Source organism: Marmota monax, unplaced genomic scaffold (genome assembly GCF_021218885.2).
Source record: "Marmota monax isolate L192 unplaced genomic scaffold, Marmota_monax_Labrador192_F-V1.1 WCK01_AAM20220418_F8-fsc00141, whole genome shotgun sequence".
NCBI lineage: Eukaryota > Metazoa > Chordata > Mammalia > Rodentia > Sciuridae > Marmota > Marmota monax.
In genome coordinates this window covers 3,391,056-3,413,956 of record NW_026692981.1, presented here as the reverse complement: position 1 = coordinate 3,413,956, position 22,901 = coordinate 3,391,056, and the positions used below count along the sequence as shown (strand labels likewise).

General features: G+C 37.7%; 1 long non-coding RNA gene across 3 annotated transcripts in view; it reads left to right on the top strand.

Annotated features, from left to right (window-relative positions):
• LOC124097939 (uncharacterized) overlaps positions 1–22,901 on the top strand; it is an 84,001-nt gene that overhangs the window by 17,697 nt on the left and 43,403 nt on the right. For all 3 annotated transcript variants that reach the window (XR_009227511.1, XR_006853419.2, XR_006853418.2), the window contains exon 2: positions 15,726–16,269. This is a non-coding gene — a long non-coding RNA (uncharacterized LOC124097939). The remainder of the gene's footprint in view (positions 1–15,725; positions 16,270–22,901) is intronic.

Genomic DNA, 22,901 nt, shown 5'->3' with positions numbered 1-22,901 from the left:
TAAACTAAACCTGGCCCCTATAATCATAGAATATTTGAAAAAATGCAATAACAGGTCAAAACTTATGGAAAATATGAAATAATAAGACTTTTCTAAATCTAGTCCATATGATCATCAGCATTATTCAACAAGTTTCTTGTAAAATCAGTTCCCCTGGAATTTTATTATTCCTTTATCACTATGAGAAAGCTGGAGTGGTAAGCACAGCAAACAGTGCTCGAAGGCGGTTCCTCCTAGACCCAGTCCTAAAGAGAGAGAGTAGAAGAATCTGTCCAGGCACAAGAATTGGGAAAAAAATAAGCTGTTGGAAAATCTCTTGAGTTAACAGTAGGCACATAACCTCTCCCATCCCTCACCTCTGCCTTTGGCAGACAGAAAAAAACAACAACAGGTTTTTCCAGCTTGAAAGACACCTAACTGTTTAACATGTAAGATGGAACAATTTGGCTATCCATTTACTAGGAGGGTTGAAAAGTAAAAGGGGGGTGAATCTGTATTTTGAGTATATTCTATTATTTCATAAATTCCCAAATTTAAAAACTACACATTAAGTATGGCAAAAGATTGTAATTTTGGGATTTGTAAAATTGACTTATAACTATAGAAAACAGGACTACATATTTGAAACTAGAACCATAGAAAATCTGGTATATAAAATTGCTTATATTTTTACGTAGAAAGTTCTTTTGTCCTGTATACTAAAAAATGTTTTAGATTCAGTTGGTTCTCTTAATATGTAAAATCGTTAGAAAGTTAAAGAAGTCTGTAAACTACAAAGATACATGATGGATCAGTATCTTGAAGTAGTGTCAATAATTAAATAAGAAGACATGTATTGACATTAGGCCCCAGTGAGCTTTAGCTCTTGGGATGCTGATGAATTTATGGTCATAAAGATCCTGCTCAAAATGAGTGGTCTCAATCCAGTCCATCAATATGAAGTTGTGCTATTACTCTTTTCTGTATTCTAAGAGCAGAAGCTGTGGCTGATCTGGTGTTGAGAGATCCTTTCCCACTGGAGAGAAAGTCCAAATAGCTTATAGATGTTCCTCTGTTAGAGTCTGTAAACAAGTCAAAATAACACCTGGCATTTTGCCAGGGGAATGTTAGAGTTCGTAAACAAGTCTGGATGGTGCCTGGCAAAATGCCAGAGGGAGTGGTTTGAGAAGTAGCAAAAGCGAGCCATTAAGTGTGGAGATTCCTTATTGGTTGACTGATGTATCTAGTTTATGCTAATTAGATAAGCTGTGTGGAATGTATAAATACTGCTCCTGTCCTGCAATAAATGGCTCCTACTCCTGCTGTATCAACGTTCACAAGTTGTTCGTCACCCCCCTGTTATTTTGCTGCAGCCAGCCTGACTGCGGCATTCCTCAAAAAGTTTATCCACAGCTGTGGCATCTATGAAGGGAATCTGTGCTTACTGTGAAGACAGGTTGCCATGAAGTATTCTGGCAACCCAGGCTTCTTCCTCTTGAACTGTCTCTGGTGACAAATCAGGAAATGTGATAGGAAATAACCAGGTCTCAAAAAGTTTAGAATTAAAAGAAACAGAATATTGTTGTTCATGTTGTTATTCTCCTTAAGAGCAAAATATGCTAACGTCATGGGGGGAAAAAGTTCGCTAGTAAGAAATAAGAGATAGCTATAAGAAAAGAAATGATGGGGCTGCTTATGTTTTTGAAAATAAATCCATTATTCCCACCACTTTGTTTTATATGTGGGTGAGGTGAGGGGAGCATTTCAGAAGGGAGAGAGCACAACATCCTAGCTTTCTTTCTGGCTGAGTCAAGCTCTAAAGGAATCTTTCGCCAACACATTAGCTCATGTCCAAGGCGCTGCTTCCAAAAGGAGCTGCTGGTCAAAACATTTTGGCAGCAGGTGATCGTGGCAGCTCAGGGTGTGTGGGTCCCATGCTTCACCACCTGGGGTAATCTAAACTAATCTGACATGACGGGCAGCTGTCGGCTTTCACCCAGCTCACGGTAAAGAACAAAGATGAGAAACTAAAGATTAAAAATGAACTCACTACATGATGCAGTTTGTTTTCCAGGCATTTTAAATACTGAGTTTTCAGGAGATTAGGATTTTTCATTTCTACATTTTCAGAAATTTTAATGGACTGTGTCTATATAGTAAATTAACTCCAATGGACAGTGGTCTGAACGTATATTTAGGATGGATACAAAAGTTGATAGGCCTGTATATCAGAGACAGGCTCAGGTTTGAAAACTGTTGCTAAGGAAACCTGAGAATAGAGTCAGATGGCAAAGATGATTTTTTTGTGTGTGGAAATCTATCCAGGATACTGAGTACTTGGGTACTGAGTACTGTAAAGGTAGTAATATCATTTAGACACTCAATCTATTTTTATTTTTTAATTCAATTTAGTTCCATTTGATAGAACTATGCTAAACTCAATAATCTATACAATATAGAAGTTAGACTAAGTTTTAAGATCCATTCAAGCCTGATTATTCTTCAACTGGCCATTAAGTAAAGCCCAGTGAGTCTGGGCAAATGATCTACTTTTAAACAGATCTGCATTCTTTCCCCACGTGCAGGACTCAATTTGCCTTTGTCAGAGATGCACTTCCTGTCTGCGGCAGACAATCTGACATATATGGGCATTTTTCTCATTTTCTGTTGAGAAGATACCAGAATGTTAAACATAACACATTAAAAAGTAGATTTAGAGCACAGTTTTTTTTTTTTTTTTTCATGTAGAATACTATAGACATTACATTGGAATGGGGAATTATACTTGCAGTACTAACTTATTTAAATCTTTGATATTCCTAATTTATTCTTGCAACAGATAATATTGACTATTGAAAGTACTCCCAAATGTTGTTAGGTGTTCATTTGGAAAAGCAGTTCCCTTGTTTAAAGTTTTAACTGTAATCTAAGAACGCTTTTACTTATGTGGACAAGGAGAAAGATACTTTTATTTCCTATGATTTCCCTCCAAAGAAGCATTGGATAAAAAACCTGAAGCATCCATTTATTTAATTGTGGCCTAGTAAAAATGTCACTTCAGACTTGTGACTCAAAGATGACTCATAGACGTCAATTTTTAACAGTCATAATAAATATATCTTTGGCTGAAAACCTGAAATTTTATTATTCATATGAGGGAAAGAAAATTCGATTTTATTTACATAATCACAACTGCCTTTCTTCTTTTGCTTCTAAGTAACATTGCTGTCCAACCCACCCTTATATTGAACAGGACTTGGAGCATAATCCTAAAGTCACTTTATTTTTATTTCTTACTATGTTTTTAATTTAAGAGCCTAGTTCTTCTCTTGCCCCTACATGAAAATGTGCAGAGGTTCTAGAACCTTATTACAAGATACTTTTAGGCACAGGATAAAACTCCACTTCAGAAAAAATCCCACCCATTTCAAGAATCTGAACTGTGAATTTGAATTGGTATGAAGGTGTCTCCTCACTGTGGGTGGAAAAGACCACCATAGGTTGGAGTTGGTGGGCATCTTCCTTCTCAGCCTCAAGAGCCTCTCCCCTCAGCTGGTTTCCACAGTGCCTGACCCTAGAGACTGGGAAACAGGAAAGTTAGAGGTAAGCACAGCAGGCAGCCCTTGAATTAACAAAATGCCCCTGAGTTGCTGTGAGCACTCATGGGGCTTGGTAGATGTTTAAAACCTATGTGGTCCTGAGATTGAATTCTTTGGAAACCTCTGTGTGTTCCCTTCTCAACTCACTCCTACTCAATTGATGTTTCACATTTAGCTCCCTTGAGGATGGTCAGTGTCCTAGGAATCCAACTATAACCTTGACATACCTCTGCCCCGTGGTCTTCTTGGATCCTTAGATATACATAAGGGAGGTATTCATACATCCCTTACCCCAGCAGTCTCTACTCTCTCTGCCAGCCCTGTGTATATTGCTGATATGACTTGATTATGTTCTTCTTAAATTCCCTTGATCAGCGAACACTGAATAAGAAGATACAGGGGCCATTTATTTAAAGTCTCTTGTCTTCTTTGGGTTGGGAGAAATTTACAGCATGGCTCCTTAGTAAACCTCCTCTTGATACTCCCAGTTCTCCAGCTCCAAACTCTTTCACATTCTCCATGAGTATGAGGAGTCTAAACTTATTCTTAACGTTACCCCCAAACAAAGTTTCCCCAAACTTAATCAAATGCTGTTTTCAGTGTACCCATCTGAACCTTTTCAGTTACACATCCTCTTACATAAATAACATTAAGGTATAATACCTCTATTTAGTCATGTTAGCATTAGAGATAAATATGTGTATTGACTGGTGTCTGAGAACTTATGAATACGACTCTCTGAAGCATTGTTATACTTGCAAATATTTTACAATACCACTGAATATGGTTTTGGTAAAACTAAAATTGGAGTACAAAATGATGAATCTACAGTTGATCTTTGAAATTTCAGGTCAAAATACCCTAATTGTATTTTTCATTATCATTATCTAAAACTATTGAACATTCCTATTATCATAATATAAGGAAAGATGCTTCTTATTTTATCTGAGTATCAAAAATGTTGTTGGTTATTTAAATATACATTGAAGGATGTGCTAGGAGATAGATTCTGGGGAATTCTGGAGCTACATTATCCACTGTGATTATTACTAGCTTATGGTATATAAATTCAAATTGAAATTAATTGTATATAAATTCAAATATTTCAGTTAAATGTCCTAGTAGCATTTCAAATGCCAATAGTCAAAATTGATTGGAGACCGACACATTGGACAGGGTGAATATAAACAGTTTGCATCATTTTCAAAATGGTTGTAGGGTAGCACTGCTCTAGAAAAAGATGCATGATTAAATCCATATGCATGGCACCAAGGGGGCCAAGGAGTGCTGTGAGTCACCTAGGGTGGGCACGCAGAAGTAGGGCTCTGGGTTTCCTCCATATAAATGATTAGGTGTTTTTCCAGACAACACAGCCTGCTTGGGTGATTTCAAGTGGGATATTATGGAACCAGCTCAGCTGAATTATACGGAAATTATCTTGATGTGACTCAATCTAGACCTAACTGCCTCAAAGAAGCTAAAAGAGATTCTGAAGAGGCCAGGTGAAGACTTGACATGCTGCAAATTGAACTCACTGCCAACTGTTAACACTCATGGTTGAAAGAAATCCACTTGCTTTACAAGTGTGAGATATTTCCATTTCTTTTGCTATATTCTTAAACTAGAGATTGAGGTCTGCAGTCGTTTGTTAGGACAATGAGATCTGCAGTCATGATGTGTGTGTTCTCACTGGATCTTTACTAAGGGAAAAATGTTATGTGACTTTTCTTTTTAAAATATATTTATTCTTCTTTGCTTTTTAAAATTGACTTCTTTGTTTCAAAAGAGCAGGAAAGGGTGACATAAAACGTGGCAATGATGAAAAAATATATCCTGTTTGTCTTGTGTGTGTGTGTGTGTGTGTGTGTGTGTTTGCAGAAAACAAAAGGGTAGGACTATTTTTTTTTCCCTCAAAATAAAGCAAATATCTCTTTGGTCATCTATAATAGGGCAGCGCTATTTTGAACAGTTTGATGTCACTTCTGCATCCCTGGAGGAGACAAAGGGGAAAGTCAGAGGAAAGGGAAAGGCAGCTTTGATAAGCCCTGCCAGTCACTGGTCCGGAGAGTGAGGCATCCTGTTATTACCATGCCTCCGAAAAACAGTGGAAAAACATTCATTGTGATCAATGGTATCCATTTTTTTGTTATTTCACAGTTACCTGCTGTAATTCCCTAAGTAATCAAACTAAATTAGGGCTCTTTTAGTGACAGCTGCCAAACACTAGGTCACTCTGGGTAAAGGTCACTGGAAAATTTCAGTCTGAGGTGGGGAAAGAATGGCGACAAGCCAGAAAGTTCTCGTGATATGAATAATATTCAGTCATGATGTCTGTTGTCACTAGATCTTATGACCCATCCCAGTGATACCATCAGTTAATGCTTCCAATTATTTTAGAAGTCAGTGGGCTATACTACACATAAAAATAACAAAATTTAATGCTCATAAAAATGAACAATTCTTTCTAAGCAAAAAAATGGCTTTAAAATTGACTTTTTGTGGTTCCTGGGATTGCTGTATCCATTAATCATTCAATCCTTTAAAAGGACTTCTAGCAAAATGACCTCAGGGATTGCTACCATTTGGAACTCATATCCATTCAGCTGTCTTATCTCTGGGTGCCCAGGTGCATTTCTATAGCATTTATCAACACAGCATCTATAGGATGTCACTTGTGCCCAAGTACATGTGCAGCAATTACAGAAGAAGCACCTCTTCACCCATGCTTATATCCCACTATCTTCCTAGTACAGCCTCCAGTTGGGGCAGAGAGCAGAGCACTGTCGCCATGTTCAGTGTTTTTAGGGATAATACTTGAAGCAAAATCCTAACTTCTTTTCTTTATGAACATGGCTTTTAGTTAATAGATTATTAGACACAGAACCCCAAGTAACTTGCATTGCTAATGTCTTTTGAGGCTTTGGAAGAAATATGAAAGAAATCCAGTCAATCACCCGGATGTTTGTTTCATTTGCTGGCAAACACGTGCTTATTTACACACATGGAGATGATGATATTCTTCAATGATTTTTATATGAATTGTGAAGATTCATCCTTAAGTGGGGCAAGATCCCCAGAACTATTTATATAATTAAGCCTCTATCAAGGAGAATAATAATGTAAGCTTCTGTCCATTTGAACATTATTATGATGTATATGGAACTGGCTTACTGTTTTAGAATTTCTGTATGTTTTCCTTTATTATAGCTTCAGGCTTCCTACCAAATTGACAATATTCGAGTGTGTGGAGTCCCAGTGGATTGCTACTGGTAATGAACAGAAGGTCTCTCTCCCTTCCTCCTTTCCTGTTTTCAAGTTACAGGGCCCGAGATGCATGGGTGTGAGACAACACAGAAGCAGTGTAGAGAAAACCGTTTTGCTCAGGGGACCTGCCAGCTGAACTCTCCCCAAGTGCTTTTAAAAAGAAAGAAAAATATGTATATTAAATGCCAATTTTAAATAAATCCAAAGATTTGTACAGCCCTGGTCCACTGGATGATGTTGCTTTAGATATGAATGTGTACCAAGTGAGGTAACAGATAAGAAAAGGCAATGCTAAAAGTCTCCTGAGCTTTCTAACAAGAGATCTGGGAAGTTTAAAAGCATATCAGGTTTCTCCGAGATTATTAACTCTGGACCACATTTCAAAGTGTATCAAGTGCTGCCTGCTTTATGCCAAACAGAAGGGAACATACTACCAGACTGGGCAGACAGAACTAATAAGAACTGCAATAAATCAAACTAAGAAATATTTATTGAACATCTCCATGTCTCCAGCATTGGAGTGTTAGGTGTGTGATGTATGTAAAATATAAATGAAAAGGTCTGCAGTCTCAAAGAGCTTAAATGAATTTGGGGGAGATAAGACAACTACATAAAAAATAATGATAATGTAAAATTTGAACAGCAATTCAAAATGAATACCTCAGGAAACACCACAAAAGATGAAAATGGACCCAACCAGGAACATAAATGAAGTCCCTATTTAAATGTTTGAAGCTAAAAAGATAGCTTCATGAAAATTTTGCTGTACAAAAAATTAACATTGAGGCACACAATGCAAATTATACTTCAGAGACACCGGGATCTTAACTGAGTCCTGTGCATGTTCCCAATCAGATGCTGTGTTTGTAATGGAAACAGAAAGCCAAAGTGCTAGCAGTCAATGGTGGACGTGGAATGAAATTATAGGTAAATTATAAAATAAAATACACAGGAGTCAGGCCTTGTTGTAGTTTAGGGTAAGAAGGCCTTTCTCTCTTCAAAACATAACATAACACACAGTAACTCAGTTTTTCAGAAATTGCTTGACTTAACCTGAATCATCTACCAGATCTGCCCACCACTCAGGGTCCAGCCTCTGAAAGGCCTTGGAAGAGCAGGTTCCCAGAGGTTCCTCAGGGTTCCTCGAGGTCCTGCCTCCACCTGGTGTACTCCTCTTGTTCCATCACCAGGAGTTACTAACCAGTACTGAACACCTGGCACCCAGTACAGAATAATTAATAGGCAAAGGAAGAATTTTTAAACAAAGGAGAGGCTTGACAAACCCAGGTGAAGTTGACTAAAACAGAAGAAGGGAGTAGGAAAGGGGAAACACTCATACCTTTAATAAAGGCAGACCCAGATTATATTGTTAGATCTATTGATAGTATAATGTTCATAGTTCCAAGAGGATTATTGAGACATAAGTACCAACCTCAAGTAGAACGAAAACCAGGAATTTATCTTAAAAATCCCCACTGAAAACAAAACTGAAAGGGCTCCTACAGCCAGACAGAAAGTGTCAGAAGCAGAGAGACCACTCCCTTCCTCCAGCCCCATCAGAGCTGCCCGCTGATGAACTCAGCTGAAAGCCCAAAGGTAAGGGGGTCCTGGGCAAGGTCCATGTAAGTCTGCCCCCTGCAGCACAGAGCGGCCAAAATGGGAAGAGCTGATCTAAAAGCAAAAAGACAACCTCCAGTGCACACAGCAGCTCCACAGATGATCCTAACTGAGCACAGCCACTAAAAATGGACGTGCTCACTTGAGAGCTGATTCCGAAAATCCACCCTATTTTATTTTATTAGTTTTTGGCACTGGGGATGGAACCAGAGGTGCTCTACCACTGAACCACATCCCCAATCCATTTTATTTTTTATTTGGAGACAGGGTCTCTGAAGCTGGCCTTGAATTTGTAATCCTTCTGCCTCAGCTCCCACATTGTTGGGATTTCAGGTGTGCACCACTGCATCCAGTAAAAATCCACCCATTCGAAGCCTAAAAGTCCATGCTGCTTGTAGTGTGTTCAGAGTTGCACACCCACTGGTATGTAAGTTTAGAGCATATCATCACCCCAAACAAAAACATGCACCTCAGCGGTCACTCCAGCGATTTCCCTTTTCCTTGGTCCAGGCAGATGCTAATCTGTCCCTTTCTCTGTGGATTTGCCTGTGCCTGTAGAGGAAGTCATACATGTGGTCCTTCTTTGTCTGGCTTTTCACCTTTGCATAGTGGTTTATAATAGTCTCATTCCCACTTCATTCTTTTCATGCCTAACATTCCACTGTATGAAAATATTGCATTTCCCCCATTCTTCAGTTGACACTCATTGGTTGTTTTTCTTTTTTAATATTATTGACAATGCTGCTGTGGACATGCAGGTACAGTTTTTTTTTTTTCCCCCCCTTGGACATGTGTTTTCAGTGCTTTAGTGTAAACACCTGGAGTGGAATGATGGACACAAGGACACCATGATGTTTAACATTTTGAGGGATGACTAGGTAGATTTCCAAAGAGCTATACAACTTTATAATTCAACCAGCAATGCACCAAGTTCTCATTTCTCCTTAGCCTTACTAACTTGAATTTTTATCCATCTTTTTTACATTGGTTATCTTAGTGGGTTGGCGGCATCTCATGTGGCTTGGTTTGAGTTTTCCTAATGAATAGAACTCGTGTGTAACTCTTGGTGTATTTACTGAATTGTCTGTATGTGTGTACTTATAAATATTTGAACATTTGTCCTTTTTTAAAGTAGGTTGTCTTTTCACTGTTGTATTGTGTTAACAAAAATTCACTAGGAAAGATGATGTTAGGTAAAAAAGGGGATATTTTATTTCAAAGAACAGAATATAGGGTTCAGGGAAATGCAGCCGGGGTATGTTAGTCAATTTTCTGTTACTACGACAAACAACTGAGACAACTCAATTCATAAAAAGCAAATATTTATTTTGGTTCATGGCTTGCAAAATTTCCGTGCATGCTCACTCTGTTGGCCAGGAGGTTTGGGGGCCTTCAGCGAGGCAGCACATCTTGGTGGGAGCACATAGTGGAGGAAGTTGCTCACCTCATGGCAGCCAGGAAGGAGAGAAGGTTGGGGAGGGAAGAGAGGAGGAGGGAGAGGAGGAGGAACAGCAACAGCCGCCGCCGCAGCAGCCAGGTTCCCACATCCTCAGTGACATGACTTCTACTAGGCCCTCCCTTCTAAATGCTCCAGTACCCGTCAGTAGGTCCACAGACTGGGGGTGAGCTTTCAATATGTGGACCTTTGAGAATATTCCAAATCCAAATTATAGCACTTAAGGACAAAACAGAAGTACACCCTGAAAAAACAAATGTTGGGGGTGGCTTATGTAAAGAATGTCCCCTCCACCCCCGGCTACCAATGCAGTCCACCTATGTCAATGAGGGATGCAAGCATACAGGAAGGGCTGATCCTGATTGGCTGATTGCAGATTGTAGCTCATTGCCCAGGCAGCAAAATGAGCCTTTCCTGGGGCGGCTTATCTTGACAGTTGGAATAGGAACATGCCCAGGCAATGACACAAAGTTTAATATGTGACTCTTTCAGGAACACAAGAGTGCGAGTGTATTACCCCCAAATCCCCAAACGTCCAGTGCCTGCCAGGCTCCATTTTGAACTTAGGCCCACGTAGCCACTTGGGACTGTTCTCAGAACTTCAGTTTTTCTTCAGTCATAAGAGTTCATATATTCTGGATGCAAGTCCCTTGTAAGATACATGATTTGCAAATATTTTCTCCCATTCTATGAGTTTTCTTTTCAGTGTTTAGATGTGTCCTTTAATGAACAGAAAATTTTGATCTGGGATAAATCTAATTTATCTATTGTTTTTCTTTTGTAGAATATGCATTAGATGACCTAAGTGTAATGCTGCCTACTCCAAAAATTTATGCCTATAATTTATTTATATGTTTTCTTCTAAGAATTTGCAGTTTATCTCTTTAACTTTGGTCTGTGGTCCAATTTGATTTAATTCACGTACACAGTCTAAAGTCTATCTTCTTTCTTTCACATATGAACATCCAGATATTTGAGCATCGTTTTTTGAGAAAACTATATTTTCTCCCTTTAACTGTCTGGTTGATTTGTAAAAAATGAATTGAATAGCAAATGACTTTATTTCTAGATATTTAATAACATTTCATTTATATGTGTGTATATATGTCTGTGTCGCAAAGGGGCAAAATTGCGACGTATGCAGTTGAGGGGAGAAATAATGTCCACATGCTTCTGCACCTTTCAATGCTTTATTCACTCAAATCACTCAATACAATTTCACTCTATAGGTTCTTGATCAAGAAAACGACAATCTTTAATGCTAGGCACTGCCATAGACATAATCACTTCACGGCAAACAATTCTAGATTAATTTTAAGCACTAAAAAACACACTTAATCATGACAGTCTAATGACAGACATTCCCTCTGCAGGCTAAGTTCAAAAGTCTTAAGCCTTAGGCTTTAAGTTCAGTAGATGCACTCACTCAGACCGCGGATACCAGGTCCTGAACCAAGGCAGGCCTTTCCTGGTGTAGAGTGGACAAGTTGAAGAGAGGGTTGTAGAGAGAAGTTGCGGCTCTCACCAGGGTCCAGACGGGGTGGTAGAGTTTGAGAGTGGTGAGGATCACGCAGAGGCTTAGGAATGAAGACAAGTGATGGGACGTCAGGTCCTCCTCAGGCTCTCCAGCTCGAGGGCATCCTTGTTTCGGCTGGCGGAATCCCTGTTCATCAGCTCTATTATTTATACTAAATTTGGGGGGTTTTGACCCCCCTTTCAACTTTATCAGCTCCATATTTCTCCATGACATCATTTACCCTGGGGACAGAAACATCTGGTCTGGTGGTCCCCACCCTGATCTCCTCATCTTTCCCTCTTATCAGCCTGCCAGGGGCTTCACTCTGTTTATCAGGGCGAGGGGAAGTGACTTGTTTGAGGCCACACTGGAGGGCTCTGTGGGTGTGCCTGGTGAGACTGCAGGTTTCAAACTGGAGTTTTTAAAATGAAGCTGCTTAGGCTCGGCCTAAGGCCATCCTCATAGTGTGTGTGTATATAAATGTTAGTACTATGTTGTCTTGATTACTGTACATACAGAGAAAGATTTGAAATCAAGAGATATGAATTCTCTAGGCATTTTAAAAAATTTTTTGACTCTTTTAAGTTCCTTGCCTTTCTACATAAATTTTAGGATGATGAAGTCAATTTCTTCTTTTAAAAAAATTCCAGGTGGGATTGTGGTATGTATGGATTGCATGGAATTTATACATCAGTTTAGAATGTGTTATTGTTTTAGCAATAATAATTCTGCCAATCTCTGAGCAAGGAATATATTTCTATTAAGCCTTTCTAAACTTTTTTTTTCAGGGCTGTTTACTAGCTTTTAGTGTACTTATTTAATAAAATTTGTTCCTAGGTGTTTTATTTATTTATTTTCTTGCACTCTTGGTAGTATGATTGCTTTCTTAATTTCATATTCAGGTTATTCTTTGCCAATGCATATAAAAACAATTGATTTTTGCATATGGATTTTGTATCCTAAGACTTTACTGTATTTCATTATTATTCTCGGAGTGTTTTAGTGGATTCTTTAGAGATTGGGTATATAATTTCATGCCTATCTAATCCAAGTGGTTTTTATTCATTTTCTATTCTGATTGCTTTTGTACTTTGTGTTATAGCAGCCACAGAAACTAATACAACTGCATCCCATGAATTTTGGTATAACATATTTTCTTCTTTATTCCTCTCAAATATTCTCTAATTTTTCTTGTGATTATGGTTTTTTCCACTTTTTTTAAGGTTCCATCACTTAATTTTTTTTTCTCTCTCTCTCTCTCTCCTTCCTCCCCCCCCCTCCCTCTCTCTCTCTCTCTCTCTCTCTCTCTCTCTATATATATATATATATATATATATATATATATATATATATATTCCTTCAAATTCCTTGTAAATTATTTTCTAACACTGATTTCTCATTTCATTCTGTGTGGTCAGAGAACATACTTGGTATGATTTCAGTCCTTTTATGTTTATTGAGGTTTACTTTAAGGACATGTATAGTGTGTCTTAAGAGAAAGCTTCATGATACATAAGAAGAGTGTGTCTTGTGGTGTTGGGTGGAGTGTTCTATAGATGTCTGACAGTTTATGATTTTGTTCATCTTTTATTTCCTTATCCATCTTCTGCCTATTGAAAGCAGAGCATTGAAGTCTATCCCTACTATTGTCATTGAATTGTGTGTTTCTCACTTTAGTTCTTCAGATTTTGCTTCATGTATTTTGGGGCTTCATTGTTAGGTGTGTGTCTATGAGTTATTAGGTCTTTGTGAGCCATTCACTTTTTTATCATTTTGGAAATCCTAATTTGTCTCTAGTAGAAACTCTTAAAGTCTTTTTACCATCACTTCAGTTCTCTTTTGGGTACTTTTTTGCATAGTGTTATCTTTTTACATCCATCTACTTTTAATCAACTTATTTGTGTATTTGAAACTAACGTGTGTTTTGTAGTCAGCACAGAGTTTGATCAGTTTTTTTTACCATTCCTTCAGTGTCTGACTTGTCTAGAGTCTCTGGTCTGTTTACATGTAGTATAATTACCCACAGGAGAGATGTAAGATGCTAGCTTCCTACTTATTTATTTTGTTCCTCTACTCCTACATCATTATTTTCCTTTGTGTTCCATAGCTGTTTTCTAGGTTAGCATTCTAATTCATGTAAAATTTGTTTTACTCTTTTTTAAAAAAAATATTTCTCTAATAATTCCTCTGGGGATGGAAATTAACATTTTAACTTAAGTAGTTTAAACAGATGAATTCAATAACATAATTTTAATAGTTGTATAAAATGATGCAAGAATATAACCCATTCCCTTTCTATTTCTTTGTTATATTATTATACTTTTATCTTTATTATATATAGTTTATCAATAGTTTTTGAAATCATTATTCTATGCAGTTTGTATTAAACTAAAAAAATGAAAGTAGTATGACAAAAATACATTTATATATTGTCTTGTATGTTTACCTATACAGTTAACTTTTCTGGTGCTCTTTATTTCTTTGTTGGATTCAATTTATTCTGCAATGTCAGTTCATCTGGTATTTGGAACTCCTTTAGTAGTTTCTTTTAGGGAAGTCTGATAGTGACAAGTTTTCTCGTTTTTTTTTTTTTTTTTTTTTCCTAAGAATGTCTCAATTTTTTTCACTTTTGAGGGATATTTGTGCTGTGTATAGAATTTGTTGCTGTTTGTCATTGTCGTTTTGTTCTGTTTCCATGTTGCTGGGGATTGACCCAGCGCCCTGGTGCAGGCCAGGAGGGAGTTCTGCACTGGAGGGCAGCCCTGGCACCGAGGGGCTCTCCTTGAGCAGCTGCAGCACGCCACGCCATTTCCTTCTGGTCTCCGTGATTTCTGCGAATTCTTCTCTGACTCCTCTGAGGTTTCTCTGTTTGTGCAAGCCATTTTTCTTTTTCTTTGATTTCTGTTTGTCTTTGGCTTGAGATTAGCTATGAAGAGTCTAGGTATGAATCTCTTTTGAGTTTATTCTGTTTGGAATTATTGAACTTCTCGAATATGGAAGTTAATGTTTTTCATCAACTTTAGAATGATTTTTTTACTGCACCAAATATCTGCTGCCGTTTTCTGCCCCCCTTGTGGGAGTTCTGTCTTGTATTTATCAGTGCCTTTTCTTCATTGTTTTGTTTTTCTCTTCACAGACTGAATAATCCCAGTTGATGAGCCTCCCCACTTTCTAAATTATTCCTTCTGTAATTTTAACCTACTGTTAAGTCCCTGCAGTGAACCTTTCAATTTCAGAATTTTTATAATTTACATTTCCTTATTAATGTTTTTTATTTTATGAAAAATTCTCATACTTTCTTTTAAATATTTAGAACTGTCTTTATTTCTTTGACATTAGCTGTAATAGCTGATTTGAAGTCTTTGTCTTGTTGGTCTGAGGTCTATATTTTCTCAGGAGAGATTCTATTAATAGCCTCTTTTTTTCTTCATAGGATTCATCCCCCCCCACTCCTCTTTTTCTGTCTTGTAACATTTTCACTCAGCTTTGGACCTTTAAGCAAAACTATATGGAAAACGAAACCTCTGAGCTTTTATTAAACTTTTTTTTTTAATTAAATAACAAAATTGACTAAAAATAAAGTATAAATTAATATCTATCATTTATAACAACTACTAAAAGAAGAAGAAGTGACAACATTTATTGGCATAGAAAAATCTAAGAGCAGCCAAGATAAAATTAATAAAAGTGGCATGAGGGTTAATTTCATTTTTGTGAAGTATCTTCTACCATCAATACTTAATGCTTATGAAACTTTCTATAATAAGTAATTTATCATCAATTCTCTGTTGTGTAATGCAACAAGGAAAGCTGAGCCCTGCTGGTGACAACAGGAATTTAACAAGAAAGGATACTGATGATTTCAAAACATAATTGTATTGGATTATTATAATTATTAGAAACATTTTAAGGTTTATAACCTAAAATGGAAAATATGTATTTCCTTTGAAAGGAATATTTAAAATATTGATTAAATGCTGTCTCAACTTCAATAAAATTCTTTTAGCAGGCAATTGTATGGGTGATCTCTTGTTATATTTGGAAATTGATAGTGGATGACTGCTTTTCAAACTAATTAGTTTTATATTGAAAATATCGTCAATTTGAATAGTTATTGAGGAAAATTGAAAATAAGATACCGTTTTTGACCATTTGGGGAAAATCAAAATTGAAATTGTTGCCTATCATTAATGTAAGAACTTCACCTTAATATGCCATAAATGTTAGTGCATTAAATTGTTTCAACATGTCTCATTCTTGCTAAACTGATTAGATTGTTTTCTCCAACTTATAGGTGTGAGTTCTGAAGATCTCCCCTATACATGGAAGTGTGAATCCAGTCTCTGAAATCTGTTCATTGTGGCTGGGCACAGTGGCACATCTGTGATCCAAGCCACTTTGTAGTCTGAGGCTGGAGAATTGTGAGCTCAAGGCCAGCCTGGGCAACTTAGCAAGACCATGTCTAAAATAAAACATGAAAAGGACTGGGGTTAGCTCAGTGATGGACACCTCTGGGTTCAATCTCCAGTACCCCCTAAAATCCATTCAATATTTAAGAAGAAATCATGAATATGAAGCAACTAGCCACATAAGATAAATGGATATAATTCAGGAGATTTAAAAAAGAGAAAGCAGGTTTAAAGCAGAAGGAGACAGGAACCGAGGATATATTGGATAAAATAGCACTTGAAGTTCATGCTTTGGACACGTTCCTATGGGGGAGGATGGCAACAGCCCAAATGCCCCAAACAAGCAGAACTTCAGAAGCAGCAAGGGAGCCATCCTCCCCAGACCCCGAAACGTCAGTGGTGAATGAATGAGAGACTTAACAAGACAAGGTAAGAAATGTTTTTCATTCTTTGTAATCTTAAGGCCTCTTCACTTTCTTGTGACAGTGTATTGGCCAGGACTCTAAAACAATGTTGAATAGTAGAGGCAAAGTCAACTCAATATTGTAGTCTTGATCCAGACTTTAAAGCCTTAAATGCCTTATCTCCATTAAGTGAATTATTTGTAATTTTTTCTTCAATACTAGATATTGAACTCAAAGTGCTCTACCACTGAGATACATACCTAACCCTTTTTATTTTTATTTTGAGACTGTATCTCATAAGTTGCTGAGGCTGGCCTTGAACTCGCTATTCTCCTGCCTTAACCTCCCGAGTTGGTATGATTATTTTGTGCACTTCTGTACTGGGTTTAAAATATTTTTTGCTCTTTTTGTACTGGGGATTCATCCTATGGGTAGTTTACTACTGAGCTACATCCCCAGTCTCCTTTATTTTATGTCTTTATTTTGAGGAGGGGACTTTCTACTGACAGTTTCACTAAGTTGCCCAGGCTGGCCTCCAACTTTCATCCTCCTGCCTTAGCCTTCCTAGTAGCTGGAAGTACAGATGTGTGTCACTGTGTTCCATGTGATGTTTTTCTAATTAATGTCTTTATCAGATTAAAAGTTCCCTTAAGTGCATGACTCCCAGCTTAGTTCTCTATTCCTTGAATGCACCCAGCTCCTCCGTCTCAAGGTTTTAGTATACTCCTAGGTTTTAGTATACTAGGTTTTAGTATACTCCTAGGTTTTAGTATACTCCTAGGTTTTAGTATACTAAGTTTTAGTATACTAGGTTTTAGTATACTCCTAGGTTTTAGTATACTCCTAGGTTTTAGTATACTAGGTTTTAGTATACTGGGTTTTAGTATACTCCTAGGTTTTAGTATACTAGGTTTTAATATACTGGGTTTTAGTATACTCCTAGGTTTTAGTATACTCCCAGGTTTTAGTATACTAGGTTTTAGTATACTCCTAGGTTTTAGTATACTGGATTTTAGTATACTGGATTTTAGTATACTAGGTTTTAGTATACTCATAGGTTTTAGTATACTCCTAGGTTTTAGTATACTAGGTTTTAGTATACTCCTAGGTTTTAGTATACTGGATTTTAGTATACTAGGTTTAAGTATACTCCTAGGTTTTAGTATACTAGGTTTTAGTATACTCCTAGGTTTTAGTATACTCCTAGGTTTTAGTATACTAGGTTTTAGTATACTAGGTTTTAGTATACTCCTAGGTTTTAGTATACTCCTAGGTTTTAGTATACTAGGTTTTAGTATACTGGGTTTTAGTATACTCCTAGGTTTTAGTATACTCCTAGGTTTTAGTATACTGGGTTTTAGTATACTGGATTGACTGGCCATTGTTTTTCAACAGGGTGGTTCCTCATGACCACTCCTTTTAGTTGGAATGCTTTCCATGTTATTTTTATATATTTCCATGTTCCAACTTATTTCCAAAAATAAGTTCCTGTAGTAACTTATTTTTCTCTCAGAACACTTATCACCACTTTAGTTAGGGGAAAATGTTTGTTTATTCCCTCTTTTACCTGTAAGCTCCCCTGGTGCAGGGCTGTGCCTGATTAGTTTTAACCTAACAACCAGCTACCACATCACTCCTGGCTCCTGGTGCCTGCTTGGCAGGTCCTTGGTGAAAGATGTAAGAGTATCCATAATAAAACAGTAACTTACAAAATGCCTTTTCAGAAATATAATTCATGGTTACTTTCTTTTTCATGCAATGATCATTATAGAAATCTCGCATTTCTACTAAGAGCTTTACTTTTTAAAGTTGCGAAGGCCATCTGAATAGCACTGTCCCGCTCTCAGCCGCACCTTGGTCCACCTTTCTTCTTAGCCACCAGCCGACACGCTGTGCGTTTATTGTTATGTCTGCTGCCCCAGCTATAAGGTCAGCACCCTGAGAGCAGGGACCAGGTCTGTTTTCTTCCTTGCCATGTCAGCAGCATCTAGGATGACATCTTGAAGGTTCTCAGTGAGTATTTGTTAATGGACCAAGAAAAACGTAAACTGATTCTTGCATGTAAGATTCTGAGTTGTTTTATAAGAAAAGGAAAACTCTTCATGTCTGATGACTCACCACTGTGGTGCTTTCTGGTTCTGGGACTGACTTCTCATTGGTCTTAGGGTCCTGAGGTCATGAGGACGGCAGTGAGCCTTTCCCTTCTCTCAGCAGAGGTGGAAGGTGGTCATGGATGTCCCCAGGCTGTTCTTCATGGGGAGCCTCTTGGTCCTGGCAGATAACTTAGTGCCTCCAGGTTTGGACACATGGCAGTTGTCCCTCTCACAATATCTTGTTATACTGACAGATGCATTTGACTCTCGTCTGACTTGTGTCCACTCTCCAGGAAAAAAAAGAAGATATTTTGACCAGGTCAGATGTGACAAGGTACAAACAACTGAATTTTAAATGGGTAAAACTGGATGCCGAGACACAGCATCTTCACTAAATAACCATGACACTGGGGTTCTTCTTCCCCCATCCCAGGCAGAGAAACTTTGGTAGTTATAATCCAATAATCCCCCAATTCTCCTTATTTGTACTATTCTGGTTAATGACAGGAGAGGAAAGAAAGGTTAAATCATAGAGGCCTCGTCAATGTACACTAGAAGAGAGAAAGAACAAGAAAGAAGAATGGGATGTGCTAATTATGGGTGATGGTTTTTCACATTGGGATTTGATGGTGGATAAGAAAATTTCAGAATTTGAGGAAATCCTCTTGGAGAGATGGAGGTGGAGACAGACGTTAGTCCTAATATTGGCATGCACACTTGCGTGAAGACTGCACTCATTCTTCAGTATTAAGATTCTAAGCAAAGGTTTTGAGGTGAGTATTTTTTTTAAACATTTTTTTAAAGGAGAGAGAGAGAGAGAGAGAGAGAGATATCTTTTTTCTAGATGGACACAACACAGTGCCTTTATTTTTATGTGGTGCTGAGAATTGAACCCGGGTCCGGCCCCTGCTAGGCGAGTGCTCTACCGCTGAGCCACAATCCCAGCCCTGAGGTGAATCTTAATATGGTTAATTTTTGTTTGCAGACTGAATGAAAGTCCACTCAGGGATAGCACTACATGACCCTCAGGGGCATTTGGGGGAATCATGAGGCCTTACTTCTGATCGTGAATCAATGTTCTCAACCTCTCCTCTCATTAAGACACTTAGACTAGACTTGTAGAAGATATTTTTTATCAGACTTTCAAATTATTTGAAAAATACAACAAGGAGTAGGTGAGTTTAGCAAATTTCTTGAGCTGCAATAGCTCTTAAATACACACACATATACACACAGAGCATGTGAATGTGTACACCATTTAAACAAATATCTATATATCTATCTATATGTATTAGATATGGATATGGAGATATATCTATCTGTATACATATATATGTATATATATATGTATATATATATATATATATATATATATGTATGTGTGTATGTGTATATATATATATGTATGTGTATATATATATCCCCTAGTACTCTTTGTTATATTTTTCAAATAATTTGAAAGTCTGATAAAAAAAATATCTTGTTCAAGTCTAGTGTAATTGTTTTAATTAGAGGGGAGGCTGAGAACCTTAATTCAGGATCAGAGGTGAGGGCTCATGATTCACCCAAATGTCCCTGAAGGGTCATGTAGTACTGTGTATATATAATGAAGTTTATACTGAGGTCAAGTTTTCTCCTCAAGGGAGAATGTGCTGTGTGAGACTTTATGTTCCAGAGAAAGAACAGATCCTGCAGTTAGTTGTCTATGAGTTCACCAGATAGAAATCTCAGAAACGTTCATCCTGGGTAATGCCTGGAAAAGTTAACCCCAGCTGCATGGAGCCCTGCTTTCTCAAGGAGTTAGAGTCACTTCTGGAAGCACAGAGAAGATTGATGGTAGCCAAGCTTGGGTTAATTCAAAGTTCCTGGTTCTACAAGTGAAACTGGATCCCTGGGGAATGGAAATTGCTGTAGGGTTTTCAAATAAACAAGCTTTGGAAACCACTGATACAGGCTAATTGCTAACAGACACTTGAGAGACTGGCAGAGGGAGCCACGCCAATGACCAGTGAACAGCATTTGGTTAGAACAAGGTTTTTAATGGGAAAAAGTGGGAAATCTCTAGGACCTGGGTTGTTTTATGAATAATTCACCCTACAGTCTGGCCTTGTCAGTCATTTCTGTCTCCTTATCTGCTGGGCTCTCTCATCCTTTAGAGAACTTCAGAACTGATCACTAGTTGAATTTAAAATGATCTTTCAGTAAAGAAGAAAAATGTTATCCCTGATTTCATCAAACTCCAGCTCAGCGGAAGTAATCTGCCATGGGCCAGTGAAGTAGAGCTCAGAGGAGCCATCTTTGGCTAAATCCCTGAATTTTATAATGAAACCCGAGGGATGATTTGGATGTTCACTGTGGCTGGAATCATCAGTCTTTAGCAGCCAAATGTGAAACCTCTTACTCCCCTCCAGAAGCTGGGTGGCCATTTAGATATGGAGTTCTGGGGAATGCCTTAAAGCCAGAAGTTACGCAGGCAAGCCTCGGATTCTTGAATGTAGATCCCTGTGTGAGTGAGGTGCCAGTGGACAGGGATTAGGTCACTTTGTCAATACTGATTAGACCACACCTCAGAGCTCTCCAGGAATACACAGTGTGGAGTGCGTATTTCCACATGCAGCTAGTAGAAGAGAATGCCTCATGATTATTTTAGACACAGAGATATATTTGAAAGTTAAATTCGACCAAGCTGGTGATGGTATGGTGGAGGTAATGAAGATGCTGCATTTTTAATCGTGGTGGGAGTGGAAGTGGTGGGATCACGATCCAAAATGGAGCTGAATGGGGAAAAGAGGTTCTGTCAAGAGAAGGTCATGCAGTTTACAGGTATGGAGTTAGCAGTCATTTAACCCAACTTGTCCTTGTTGATCAGGAAATAATTGAGGCCCCCAAATCTCAAGCAATACCTGGAGTTACAGAAAAGCTCACGTTAGTCCCAAGATAATACTTGCCAGAGGTGAAATAACTAGGCCTTTGCAATCTGAGCTTCAGCTTCGGGAAGGACTGATCAAGGACTTTGCGGAAGGTGGAAGAGGATGGACCTTGGATGATGAGACCACACTGTCTCATAGCTTTGCTGTGGGATGGCCATGTATCCTACACAGAGCCATTCACACGGAAGAGTTTTGACCACCAAAGCCTTTATGGTCTTTTAATTTTTATAGTGCAGATAATATAAAGTCAAACAGGGATACATAGCTATTAATGCTGGCATTTGGAATTTGCCTGTGATTTCTATAATACAAAGTGCTAATCGTTACTACTCTCAACCCCTAGAAGATAAGCAGTAGTGAATGAGAATGTGGACATAATACAGAAGTAAACAAACAAATAGCAACAACAACAAAAAACGAGTGTCAGTCCTGAAGCCAGCATTGTATCCTCATGGAACCTTCCAGTTGGGCCTGCTGATCTGCTTCTCTATTGCCATTTTCTAATTTCCCCCACTTCTTCTCCATACCTATTTTCCTTTCCAAAAAAGATTTCTTCGGTGTTATTTAAAAATCATTTGCTTAAGGCACTCCTGAAGACCCCTAGCCAATAGAATATGGATTTGTTCTCTTTTAATTATGTGCCTATAACCAGTATAAATGGAGTAAACAAACCACATGATATTCATGGAGCTGATTGCTTTTGGCAACCAGTGGCTAAATCTTCATAATGTAATATATTTGTGGTTTTCCGTAGGCAGAGGCTGTATTTACTCCAAGGATCATAAAACAGAAGAGTAAAGCAGCCTTCTCAGACCAGCATGTATAAAACCAGAAATAGATACAAAGCCTTTTGTTTCTTGGTTTAATATTTTGGCACTCTTTTCCTTTTTAACTCCTTTTATAGTTCTGCAACATTTGGAATAATCTGGATTTCTTGGAAAAGACAGATCTAAAAATGACTTCTTTTAAGGTCTGCTGACTATAAATAATACTATTTGGATAGGACAAACTGTAAGATAGTGTGGTCTCTTAATGGGGAATATATATGGAGAGATTTAATAGAAATCAGTCCCAGTACTAAAAAATCAGCTGTGCATATAATGTCTCATCCTTTTAATTCTTGTATCTTGAATGGTTTAATGTGATTTACAGAAAATGTTACTTTCAATAAAATGTAGAAAATAAAAGAATGAATTTATGTAGTATGAAATAATATGTCAAAAATAAAGCTGTCAATATACTTCAGTTCCTCTTTTATGACATGGTATAATTCTTGCTCATATATGGAGCTCAAGGCACTGTAGTTTTACAAATGGAAACTCTAAAAGGACTTTTATGGTGATTAATGTTAATTCTAAATATATATATTCTTGATGAATGCAAAATCTATTTAATAAGATGATTTAAGATGTTCAAAAAGACTCTTGTACAAACTTAAAACAAGCTAACTTTGAAAAATTGAATTTGTTCCTTTAAAAAAAATGACATCATCCAAGATGTGTTTTTAATCAGTTATCATGGCAGATAATCCAGAGGGCAACATGTATGGAAAAACAATGGCATGATTAACTAGGCGTTGACCTCGTATCATGGCAATGGTCCAGGGAGAGCTTATTAGTTTTAGCTAGCAGTAA